General features: G+C 38.1%; 1 long non-coding RNA gene across 3 annotated transcripts in view; it reads left to right on the top strand.

Moving 5' to 3' along the window:
* Positions 1-265: 265 nt before the first annotated feature.
* The window catches only part of LOC138695251 (uncharacterized), a 21164-nt gene continuing 7687 nt past the window's right edge, over positions 266-13742 (top strand). Inside the window, exons 1-5 of one of the 3 annotated variants that reach the window (XR_011331098.1) lie at positions 266-327; positions 2999-3151; positions 5361-5534; positions 7322-7495; positions 11004-11113. This is a non-coding gene — a long non-coding RNA (uncharacterized lncRNA). Of the gene's footprint in view, positions 336-2998; positions 3152-5360; positions 5535-7321; positions 7496-11003; positions 11114-13742 lie in introns of all 3 variants that reach the window. The other 2 variants (XR_011331097.1, XR_011331099.1) reach the window with 2 other exon arrangements.

The raw sequence follows: 13742 nt of genomic DNA, 5'->3' as shown, positions 1-13742 counted from the left end.
TGCACATGCAATGAACAAAAGAATATATCAAGTTCATTACTATTTTGTGTTTATTTTAAATAACAGTTTTTAATAGTACGTTACATTTAATTTTCATAATTTTCAGATAAATTAATTAGTACGTGTATTACATATAACTGAATTAAAATTAAGAACGAAAACAAAGGTTGACTGTTAACAAACTATAAAAATCCTATTTCCATTTAAGTAGATATTGATTTGATGACAGTTGTTTTAGACTGCACTCTAGCGCGTGACGATTGAACTAGTGTACGTCAACCGCGGGGAATGTGTCCTGTCTCTGGTTTGTCTCCTGTGGATCTTGAGGTAGGCAGGTACGTTTTAGGAAAGTTGGCGGTACGCAAATTGTAACAATTTACATTCTATTTTATCCACTAGATCTTCCCTAGTTTTTAAAATCATCATTGTGGTTTTCATATATGGTATAAGTAAATAATTTCACAGAAAAATATGAACGAATCGTGCGGACTGCATTTGTGGGAAAAACTTAATATCTGCTTCTTTTGTTGTATTATATTTCACGAGGGGTTGAATGCATAGTATTAAAGCAACTACTTTTCACAAATTATTATAGCCAACTTAGGGCTAGAAATTACTTAATGTGACTTACAGAATATTATATTGTGGGGTGGTTAGGTTTGTTTCTGTATGTAGGTAGATTTTTAAGAAAAATAAGAATTGTCGACATTTTGCCCAAAGTCTGACACTGTGACTATGACGGCCATATTGGGTATCTATATATTCATAGGAAGCCTTGTAAGGAGATAGACATTCAAGTCTGTTTCCACAGTAATTATTTATTGCTTCATCACAAGCTTCGTTCCAGCTAAAATTTGAAGGTGCGTTTAACTATCATGCGAGAAATTAGGAATTTTTTTCTTAGAAGTTCATGGTCCTTTGTTGGATGCAGTGACAAGATAACTACCGGTTAGGACCGACTTACTAATACACGTATAAAACCAAAAGTATGTAATACCACGCAGTATCCTAGCGTCGCAAATCACGTTTAGAAGTTCCAAAATAATCAAATTTATGCTTTTACTTTACATTTTATTGCCTCATGACATACTACGTTCAAATGGAGTAGGGTTATTTCCAGATTTGCAAGATACACGATTAACTCTTAAATTGGCAAAACTTAGTTTCTCACACTAGTTTATTAAACCGTGTCGGACTATTGATCTTCCTGACAACATGGTTTACAGTCCCAGAAAATTTAAAGGTTTGGGACTTTTCAGATATCAATGGGAAGCAGTTCTGGGGCAAATTAATACTTTGAAAACACTATACAAATCAAATAATCCCTATATTCTAAATACCAGAAGCTCAGTAGATGAAAGCAAACACTGCTTAACCAGACTAAATTTAACATACGATGACAGTCTCACAAACTACCGAGACAGATTTCTTGATTCGAGGAAAGTGAGGGGTACGCTAAGAGATCTAGAATTTCAGAAATGGAGCGCGCTTTCTCAAAAAGGCAAAGGAGTTTCCCTTTTCGCGGAACATCCTGCCACAAACTGGTGGATCACTCATCATGAAAGACTGAGCTGCAATGAATGGAGGGATGCTATAAAAATGGTCGGTATGTTGCGGCTGTACGCTCTATTCTGGGCAGATCCATGGACAGTAACCATTGTCGCCACTGTTTCAACGAAATAGAAACTCTCGCCCACGTTCTTGGATCTTGCCAGTATAGTGAGACATTACGCAATGCCAGGCATCACAAAATCAGGTCCGCAGTCGCTCAAGCTCTTCGCGACAAGGGATGTACCACCTTGGAAGAAATCCATGGTCTATCGGGAATAGGAAGCTGTGGGCGGGTTGATATATTAGCCTTTAACAACACAACACGCTACCGGTATATAATAGATCCTACTATCCACTTTGAATTGAATACAACTCAACCAGAAGATGTCAATGAGAAGAATCAAATTTATGGTCCAACTGTTCCTTATTATTTAGAAATGTATAGGCACGATTACAAAAAATTTATTAATTTCTGCAAACAGTTCAATCTTGAATCCTCTTTGGCCAAGACTGTTTGATAGCTCTAAAATATTCAATCTATCTTCTGAGAAATCACATATAAAAAAGTAAATTAATAACACAATAATAATTATATTTCTCACGAAAACCATTTTCATAAAATTGTACGTATTTACTAATACTTGTATATTTGGTATACTTTGTCCTTCAGGGCAACCCCAATTTTAGGGGAAGTTTGAAAATTAATTAAACAACTATGACAATGTCCATATTTTATATGTTGTGCAATATTATAGTATTGTGAAATTTTAATTTTCCTACAAATTTTTTTTCTATTCTATTAAAATTATAGCATATAGTCTATTAACCTGTTGTATCCTGTAGGATACATTGCCAGTTTAAGGGTTAAGGTACTCTACATTTTAGTTTTATTTCATTAACTGAAATATATCAGCCCAGTCGCCCTGGGTAGCCTTCTATGCTCAAGGTTGCGGGTTCGATCCTGGCCGAGGTCGATGGCATTTAAGTTGTTTAAATGCGACAGGCTCATGTCAGTAGATATACTGGCATGTAAAAGAACTGCTGTGGGACAAAAATTCCGGCACACTGGCGACGCTGATATAACCTCTGCAGTTGTGCGCGTCGTTAAATAAACCATAATTTAAATTTATATCAGCCCTTTCACCTGGAACATAGATTCTTCTTCCAGATCTGTTAAATGTGTGAACAAAAATTACGTTTAGCCTACATAGTTTTTCTGCATTCTGAGAAATGCCTGACAAACAGATGACTGACTTTTCCTATATGGCAACTCAACTTAGATTAACAGATGCCGAAGTGCAGTTCAGCATATTTGAATTTCGTCTACGCCTTAACAAAGGACTAGGATTGTTTATATAAACCAGCATAATTTACTACTTTTAATAGTTTAAAATAATTTCGGTCAGTTCCATAATAATTTGAATGACTTCAGTTATTCATGTTGCAGGTCGCCCTGTCTTCACTCTTGGATGCAGCAAGCTGGATGAAATGGTACTGGACATCAGCCTGTTGATGCATTTGACTGCCTGACCAACGCTGTGCAGTTTGTCACATGGACCGACAGCCGCGACTGGTGGAGTCCATCATAGTGCACAATGCTGTGAGTATTGCAGTGTCTTGTTACTTCTGTGCACTGTTGGAATCTTTGTTGTAACTGGCTAGCTACATGCACCTGTTTTATTTTCTTACCTTTATGCAGCACTTCCCACTTCTGCTTCGCGACCCACAAGACAGTCTCAAAAATATATCTTAGTCGCTTATTATTCCCACTAATTAGTCTATTAAATTAAGGAGGAATCTGAAAGACCTTCGTAGCGGCCGGTTCCCCTACTAAGCCTTGTCCCCATTCTCGCTTGTTCTCATCTATATCACAGGGAAAATTTTTGAAATATTGCTCAGTTATCATTTTGCCAGACTGATAGTTTAACTGCACAGCAGTAATTAAAATAGGGGAAATTTGGGTGTACTGGAGAATACGATACAGAACTGTAAGATTTTTGGTAGATAGGAATTTTTCGTAAAGCTGAGAATTGGTTGCAGGTTAGGTTTGGTTTGCTGAGGTTTTTGGTATGCCTCGAATATACAGGGTGAAAGGAATATAACTGCATCAATTTTAAGAACAGAATCTTTAATTTCTAAGTAACCAAAAAGTCAAACATAATTTTGGTGCTTGAATAACGGTTTAGCCAAGAAAAAATAATTTGTTTGAAGTTTAAATCTCATTTATGGTAAAACTATTAGGTATTGAGACATATAATTAGAAAGATATCAACCTGATGAATAAACCGAAAAAAAATATCTCTTTGCCATTTCTTCAAAGAATGCTTCATTTATGTAATAACATACAAAATTAACTGATTAAAAACATTTACAGCCACCGGCGTAGCCCAGTCGGCTAAGGTGCTTGCATGCCAATCTGGAGTTGCGCTCGGGCACGGGTTCGATTCCCACTTAGGCTGATTACCTGGTTGGGTTTTTTCCGAGGTTTTCCCCAAACTTAAGGCAAATGTCAGGTAATCTATGGCGGATCCTAGGCCTCATTTCGCTATCACCAACTCCATTGACGCTAAATAACCTCGTAGTTGATACAGCGTCGTTAAATAACCAAGTAAACAAAAACATTTACAGTGTGACAAAACCTTCAGGAAAATCTGGCATCGCTGTACTTAAGAGTTGCTTGTCAATTGTACACTAAGTGCGTTCTTACATTGTACTTCAACCGTAGCAAGTCTTAGCCAGTCTGTTCCTAGAATTCTAAAGGTGCAGTCAATTAAGGTCAAACCAAAATTTACTAATCGTGAATACGTAGATATGCCAAAATTTACTAATCGTGAGTACCTAAATATGCTTTTAATTTATGGGGAATGAAGCATTGTGCTGTTGCAGCGTATCCATTTTCAATCTCTCGATAGAAACTCTATTTTCCATAATTATTATAGATAGAGAAACGGTTATTCGTACTTCTGCACTGGTTTTATTGATATGTTACTAGTTCAGATTAATGCAGTTATACCTTTTTCGCCCTATACAGGATGTAAACGAAATAAACTGCAAAAATTATACAGACTGTACATCTCAGTCTACTAAACATGGTGTCTAGTGAAATTTTTTTTTCTGTTTTTATTCTTATTTCCTAAAATAGCATGTCATATTTTTAGGATTGATAGTAGTATTAATATTTACTGTTCGAGTAAATGTGAACGTCATTGTCAATGACCTTCCGTCCAACACACCCTAACACCACTACAATAGAGAGACAACAGTGTGTGCTGATTTGTAAACGAGGATATCACCACAGTTCCAATGTTATGTGGCGGACCAAAGTAAATAATGATGATCTACTATCATTTCCAAAAATATTAGACTCGCAGATAACATTTTTTTCTGGGGAAACCACAAAAAGTTTCAGAAAAATTTTATTATAAATAGACTTTTTTGTCCAATAATTTATGCACTATCACCAGTATTTTTTGTCAGTTCATATCGTTTACACCCTGTATATAATCTTACTATATCTTCGACATCTTTGCTTCATCAGTCAGGTGTAATGTGGCTGTATCGTATTCTTCAGCAATCCCGGAATTTTGAATATAGGAGATGGTGTCACTGATTGTGTGGTGGATGTTAAGTTTTATTCTCCCTTTTGTGTATGTTTTTGTAGGTTATGTTTTCTTTGAAAATTTTTTAAGTCTTCTATAGTATGATGATTGATCCACAGAGTGGCAGTTGTTTTTGGGCTTGCAGTTCACATTGCTATTCAATGAGTTACAAATAGTTTGCATGACTCGTTTTTATTATTAATGTTGCAGGTCGCCCTCTCTTCATTCAACAGCAAATTGAACTGATGTACAACCTGGTGAGAGTCTGCTGCATGCCGGTGCCCGTACAAGCATTTGACTGCCTGACCAACTCTGTGCAGTGCATCATGTGAATCACAGCCGTGACTGCAACTAGCAGAATGGCACATCATAATGCATAATGCTGTGAGTATGTCTCTCACCAGAATGCTTCTGTATTTATTCATGTAATAGATACCTTTTTTTTCTTAATTTTTGGATTAAAAATCCAAGGTGCATATTATATGCGAGGAAAAAATTTTAGAGGAAAAAATCATAACTACCTGACATCCCACACGATAATCACAGCTAGTTTCAACGTTGGACATTCAAGTAATATTGAAAATTATTAATTGACTTCTAGAACATCAATGTATCATTATAAAGTGACACAATAATAACCACAGATCACACAACTGCCCACACCTGTGGAGTAACGGCTAGCGCGTCTGGCTGCGAAACCAGGTGGCCTGGGTTCGATTCCCGGTCAGGGCAAGTTACCTGGTTGAGGTTTTTTCCGGGGTTTTCCCTCAACCCAATATGAGCAAATGCTGGCTAACTTTCGGTGCTGGACCTCGGACTCATTTCACCGGCATTATCACCTTCATCTCATTCAGACGCTAAATAACCTAAGCTGTTGATAAAACGCCGTAAAATAACCTCATAAAATAAAAAAAATAAAATCACAAAACTGAAGCAAGCAACACTACGAGAGAGAACATTCTGTATTAATGCTCCTCATAGCAAGTTAAAAGTTTTTTAACTACAGTAAAACCTCGATAAAGGTACGATTATACGTCGCTACTTTTGCAGTGCTGCAGTACAAAAAACTGCGCAACTCTTGTACTGCGACGTGTGAACAACGGTGCAACCCGAAAAGTAGCGGCTGCCGAACCTGCTGCCCGCTACTTTTCCATGCTGCGCACAGCTTAAAAGTAGCGACGTGTGAACAGGGTTCTCAGGGTTGCAGCCGCAGCATTTTTGATATCGGTTTTGTTGAAACTTTTGCTGCGGTTGCGACCAGTGTTGCCACCCAAATGTGTCAATGATACTTTTATTGTTTGGATATACTTTAATGTTAAATGTGATGAAAATAAATTATTTGTAACAGTTATTAAATACACAACACAGTCTGAGCATATTTGCTGACGATATAATTCATTTTTTAAATTTTCCGTAGCGTAGTTCCAAACAGGAGGGTTGCCAACATTGATTACGTGAATATACTGTTGGTTATCATTTAAGTATATAGGCGTTTTTAAAAGCTTTATAGTAAAAATGTCAATTTTTTAATACTAGATACGACAGAAAAGCAAATAATAGATAAGGAAGCTTTTGCATGAGTTTCTTAATAATGCAAACATAACCACAAAATGTATATTGAGAAGTCAACACGGAGATGGAAACCTGCAGCATGACTGCAGCTGCAAAAGTAGCGCCTTGCGTGTGAACAGACTCGCAACCTCCAGTTGCAACTTTTGCAGCACTCGGGTTGCGCAGCACGAAAAGTAGCATGCAGCGCGCTACTTTTGGCTTACGTGTGAACACGACACGCAACTTTTGCAGCTGCAGTATAAAAGTAGCACTGCAAAAGTAGCGACGTGTGACCGTACCTTAAGATGTGCCCACTTATTACGCTATTCCGTGTAATAAGCTTTTGTCCAGTCTCTGCACATTTCATATATAACGCCTTTATAAAATACCCTGTTTGTTGTGCTCAAGTCCCTCATAGTACGCTATCTTTGTGGAATATATTCGATGTAATTTTCAGCAAAGTACTGTAACAGCAATGAAACATATTAGCCATTGAATAAAAATTTATTTTTGCTGGTCACTTTGTTGTCCTTTGGTGTATTGAGTGAGTTGTTTTTGGGCTTGCTGTTCAGTGAGTTACAAATAGTTTGCATGACTCGTTTTTATTATTAATGTTGCAGGTCGCCCTCTGTTCATTCAACAAGCAGACTGAACTGATGTACAACCTGGTGAGAGTCTGCTGCTTGCCGGTGCCCGTACAAGCATTTGACTGCTGAGCAACGCTGTGCAGTGCATCATGTGAATCACAGCTGTGGCTGCAACTAGCAGAATGGCACATCATAATGCATAATGCTGTGAGTACCAAAGTGTTACTTCTGTGTGCTGTTGGAATGTTGATTACATCTGGGTAATATGTGTTTACATGTAAGCAGCACTTTCACCACCCTCAGCTGTCCTTGTGACTTCCACTGTGTGACCCATAAGACAGTTTCAGAAGAATCTCTGTTAGTCACTTATCTTACATATGGCTTTTAAGGAACGTGGAGGTTCATTACCACCCTCACATAAGCCCTCCATCTGAGCAAGATTAATCCAGTCTCTATAATCATATCTCACCTCCCAACTAACACTCTGTATGCATTTCTGGATTCACCCATACGTGCTACATGCCTTGCCCATCTCAAACTTCTAGATTTGTCAGGTGAAGTTCTGCGTTGTGTAACTTTCTCCTTTCTCCTGTAACTTCATCCCTCTTAGTCGCAAATATTTTCCTAAGCACGAGCAAATGTTGGGTAACTTTCGGTGTTGGATCCCGGACTCATTTCACCGGCATTATCACCTTCATCTCATTCAGACGCTAAATAGCCTAGATGTTGATAAAGCGTCGTAAAATAACCTACTAAAGTAAAATAAAAGTGAGAGTTCAAGTTTCATAAACATACAAAACAACCGGTAATATAATTGTTTTATAAATTGTAACTTTCATATTTTTTGAGAGCGGACTGGATGATAAAAGCTTCTCAACCGAATAATAACAGGCATTTCCCATATTTATTCTGTGTTTAATTTCCTCCCAAGTGTCATTCATATTTGTTACTGTTGCTCCAAGAAATTTTAATTTTTCCACCTCTCCAAAGGATAAATTTACAATTTTTTTTATTTCTATTTCGTAGAATTTTCTAGTCACGAGACAGTCATATACTTGGCCTTTTCGAGATTTATTTCCAAACCTATTTCTTTACTTGCTTCATGTAAAATTCCCATGTTTTCCCTAATCGAGATTTTCTCCTAACATATTCATGTCATTCGTATATACAACCAGGTAATGTAACCCATTCAATTTCAAACCTCCCTGTTATCCTGGACTTTCCTAACAGCATATTCTAAAGCAAAGTTAAGAAGTAAAGGTGCTAGTGCATCTCCTTGCTTTAGCCTGCAGTGAACTGCAAAAGCATTTAACAGAAACTGGCCTATACGGAACATTGTCTTAATTGCCCTACCAACGAACTTACATTTAACAAATGTATTACACAGAAATGCTTGTTGTATAGAATATTTCATATGCAGCATTTGGATGTTCGAGTCGCAAAGAATCTGGGCTTAAACGTTACTGAATTCTTCACACTGTAAAGAAACATTACTTACGTTACTAAGACAGAAACATTAAAAATTATGCGATTTGTTTATTCGCTTACTGTAGAACTGATCAAATATTACTGAACAGGCAAGAGACTTGAAATACAGTAGCTTGACCTCAACAGCTGGTGAGACATTCTCACCCGATAACAGATAGCGAGAAGGCTGGTTCAAGAAACAAATGTCATTGTACTTGAACTTTATCTTCAGTGATAATTTTGTTTCCTGACAGATAATTATGGGTCTTGAGTTTGCATAATGAGTTGCAAGTCACTTTACTTAATGGGTTCCATGGCATCAATTGTGGCATTTTACATTATCATAATTGGCTAGTTCAGTCTTCTTGGCTGATGTTGCATTCCATTGTAAGATGTTTAGTTGATTCTGTACCATTAAAGTAGTCCCCGCCCGGAGATCCGATTGGGGGACTAATCTGTGCTTCAGTGGCTGGTCATGATAATATCTTTGAAAAATATTGGAGTGGAAGAGGTCACATGACTTTGTCAAACGCCTGGCATTAGAAAACAACAACATTATCATAATTGAACATGAGCAGCATGTAAGAATATTGCCTCTAACTTATCAATCTGTCAATAATTGATTGATCATAAAGTTCCTGAGTTTCGAATATAGCTCTAATATACAAAGTATGGAGAATTGTGCTGTCATTAAGAGCCAGCAAATCCTGCAACGATATCTTTAACTATGAATGAATGATCAGACAACTTGGTCCATTACAGTTATGAATTTGTGATTGTACAAATAATGCTCTTTCTGTGGTAGTGTCCTTGTAATAACTCTGGATGTGTATGCCATGGGATGTTTTTATTTTTACGTGATAACGTCTTATAATTTGGTTTGCTGTTAGGGATGTAGGCTAGAAAAGTTGGCGTAACAAAATTCGGTAGGAGTTTGAAGCATTCATACAATAATAATTTCCACTTATCAATGTCTGACATACAGTTTGTTGGGTTCATTCCAACCAAAAGATTCATTTCCTTTCTAAGCTTAATTAAAAGTATAAAGTTGCAAAGTCAACAATATATCAGCAATAGTATGAATAAATTGAGAGAGGATTGGACCTTCAGTGGGTTTTCCTCTTCACTGTGTGTGTAGGCTATCTTTCCAATTTTGTGGTTACATAAAAATGCAATTCCCCTTGCTCTCCTTCTCTTCACCTTTTTCTCCTCATCTTCACCTTGTCCGTGTATTCACCTCGTTCTCATCTTCACCTTGCTCTCCTCGTGTTCATCTTACTCTTCTTGTCTTCATCTTTTCTCCTCGTCTTCCCCTTATTCTCCTCGTCTTCCCCTTATTCTCCTCGTCTTCGCCTTATTCTCCTTTTCTTCCCCTTATTCTCCTCGTCTTCACCTTATTCTCCTCGTCTTCCCCTTATTCTCCTCGTCTTCCCCTTATTCTCCTCGTCTTCACCTTGCTGTCCTCGTCTTCGCCTTATTCTCCTCGTCTTCACCTTGCTGTCCTCGTCTTCCCCTTATTCTCCTCGTCTTCGCCTTGCTGTCCTCTTCTTCCCCTTATTCTCCTCGTCTTCACCTTGCTGTCCTCGTCTTCCCCTTATTCTCCTCGTCTTCACCTTGCTGTCCTCGTCTTCCCCTTATTCTCCTCGTCTTCACCTTGCTGTCCTCGTCTTCCCCTTATTCTCCTCGTCTTCACCTTGCTGTCCTCGTCTTCGCCTTATTCTCCTCGTCTTCACCTTGCTGTCCTCGTCTTCCCCTTATTCTCCTCGTCTTCGCCTTGCTGTCCTCTTCTTCCCCTTATTCTCCTCGTCTTCACCTTGCTGTCCTCGTCTTCCCCTTATTCTCCTCGTCTTCACCTTGCTGTCCTCGTCTTCCCCTTATTCTCCTCGTCTTCACCTTGCTGTCCTCGTCTTCCCCTTATTCTCCTCGTCTTCACCTTGCTGTCCTCGTCTTCACCTTATTCTCTTCGTCTTCACCTTATTCTCCTCGTCTTCACCTTATTCTCCTCGTCTTCACCTTATTCTCCTGGTCTTTGCCTTGCCTTCTTCGTCTTCACCTTGCTCTCCTTTTTTACCCCTTGCTCTCCTATTCCCCTCTGATCTGAGAGTATCAGTTGTGCCGAGAATGAGGCTTACTACAACCATGCTGCTGACACATTCTGCTTGCTGCTGAAGTCTTTCTGTGTAAAGCTGTGCTGCTGTCGATGTTTTTGTTCTGACTCTGGTGTAATGGAAAATCTTTATTTTTGCAGCCAGAAGGAAATGTTCGTGTCATTGATCGTGCCTAGGAGGAAGGGGATGTGCAGCTGGTGTCAACTGGGCTGGATTTGGAATGAAGGTCTTCACAAATACAGCAACACAGGCAAGTGTCTTGTTGAAATATTAAGATTACATGATACACATGACTGTTATTTAAAAGTAAACTGCTTTTACTTTTTCATTACACAAAGAATAGAGAGAGTACTGTGAAACTGTAAACGTCTGCTTGTAAATTTTAACAGAAATGCGCTTTTAAGCATCCCTGACGCCACCTGCTGGTGTGCTGCAGTTCCTGCTAATCTAATGTTCGGGTTTTAGTCATATTATCTGCAAGTCAGTATGTCTGGGAATGACGCACAGGAAACATAATAGCAAAATATTAATGGGTCTGTATTTGAAATTGAAAACATACTGTGGCAATCTGCCTCAAGAAACGTCACATGATTTCTTCATAATGTTTCGTATCATATTTGTATCAAAACGTGTAATTCTCAAAATGCATTTTATTTACAGCACCGCAATACTTTCTCTGTACACTTCACATGAGACAGTAAAAAAACGAACAGACATGGGTTGTCATAATTACTGTGTCCCACTGAGAAGGAAAACTGAAGTCTGTTATTAGTGTATATTGACTAGAAACTTGTTTAACCAACATTCCCTTCCTGTAGTTCTGTTTGAAGCAATATTAGGAAAAAAAAAAAAAGTACTATGTCAGGCATATCATTGCCTTGAAAGAAGACTGTCACATTTCAAAATGTGTTAATTTTCAGGAGAAGCATTTTAAACATTAGGCGTTACATAAACCCTGATATCTCAGTCCGAACAGTAAATACTAGAAAACGGTATTATGTGGAAAATGAAGATACTATGTACTACTATAGAGGTCTTATTCCCCGAGAATTATGATGATAATAAATCCCTTTTATAAGGCCCTTTTGTATTATGATGGCATTTCCCCAGTAATTGAGATATCATTTTAGGTCAGGTATGCTCAAAATTGTAAAAGCACCGATTACATGGATGATGCTGCACTGCATAACACACACTGTGTACAGACTGGGCTCCGCAACTACATTGCAGCACCTCCCTGGGATGTTTACACTCTTACAAATATGGATAATAAACTGAATTTGAAAAAGGAAAGAGTATACACTGTAATATTCAGTTATTACATTATTTATTATCAGTATTTAACATAGTTATGATATTATTATATCATAGATAATGTTATTTTCATATTCCACCATACATTACGATCTATTCAACATATGCATTATTTTCTGCAAGTAATCGGAAATATATTTCCAACGAATTTACTGCAATGTGCAGCTGGCTCAAAAGATGCTTATCTATTAATCGGGATCTATGTTTGAATTTAGCAACTTTTATTCTCGAAAATAATTGTTTGCACACATACAGTAGTGTGCAAATTAATCCGAACAACGTAATTACTTATGCAAAAACACTCAAACGGGATAAAAAAAGGATCTAAGACATACCTCAGTAATCTATGTGGCCTCCCTTGTTCCTAATAACAGCTCTAAGACGATTTGGCATGGATTCCACTAATTTCCCACAAATATTCATTTCTTCATCGCGAAACCATACACCAATGAGGGCAGAAATCATCTTCTCCTTTATAGAACAATCCATTTTTTGCATTCTTCTTTTGCAAATTGACCACAAGTTCTCAATGGGGTTGATGTCGGGTGAGTTTCCTGGCCAGGGGAGTACCTGAATATTCTTCTTGTTGAAGAATTCTGTAGTTTTTCGAGATGTATGGCATGGTGCCAGGTCTTGTTGGAACACACCTCTGCCATCCGGAAATGATTTTTGCAGCTGGGGTACGATTCTGGTTTCCAATAAGTGAATATATTTGTCAGAATTCATCATTCCCTTGATAGGTATTAATGCTCCAGGCCCTTCATGTGTAAAACAACCCCAAAACATTACTTTAGGGGGGTATGTGGGTGCTTGTTGGAGATGAGCTGCTGTTACTTCTTCGGATCCTTTCCGTACGTAAGAAACACGGTGGCCGTGGACCTCGAAATGAGACTCATCGGAAAAAAGTACATTCTTCCAGTCATTCATTGTCCAGTGTTGATGTAATTTTGCCCACATTAAGCGTTTTTTGCACATAACAGGGGTTAGCAGTTGCTTCTTAATAGGCTTACGAGCCCTTCGTCCAGCTTCCAAAAGCCAATGCTACACTGTTGTGACGTGAATATTCGCCCCAGTGGTAGCCATTAACTCGCGGGTTAAGTCGACAGCAGTTAGTCTAGGATTTAATTTACTTTTCCTGACAATTAAACGATCATCTGCAGGTGAAGTCTTCCTTTTCCGGCCACAGTTTCCTTTTTCTGGGGTGTGATGGATCCAGTCTCCCTATATCGTTTTATGATCAAATTAACAGTAGCCAAACCGATGTGACATTCTGCAGCAATTTGCCTCTGTGTCATAGAAGAATGCTCTGCTAATGTTATAATTTTAGACCGTTTTCGTGGAGTTGTATCCATTTGTGAAGACGACAGAATGTACACAGGATTGCAGTATTAAGTCTTCAACACAACTGAAATGCTTATAAGTACAAAACGATAGGCAAAATGTCACATATTATAAAAAAAAATGACAGACCTTCAACAATGGAATTACACGTACTACAGATGTCAATTAAAGCGGTATGAGCAGCTGTGAGGCCAACAGTGACAGAAAATGTAAAAATATGTCGT

Source organism: Periplaneta americana, chromosome 2 (assembly GCF_040183065.1).
Source record: "Periplaneta americana isolate PAMFEO1 chromosome 2, P.americana_PAMFEO1_priV1, whole genome shotgun sequence".
Classification (NCBI taxonomy): domain Eukaryota; kingdom Metazoa; phylum Arthropoda; class Insecta; order Blattodea; family Blattidae; genus Periplaneta; species Periplaneta americana.
This window is presented reverse-complemented; position numbering and strand designations above follow the sequence as displayed.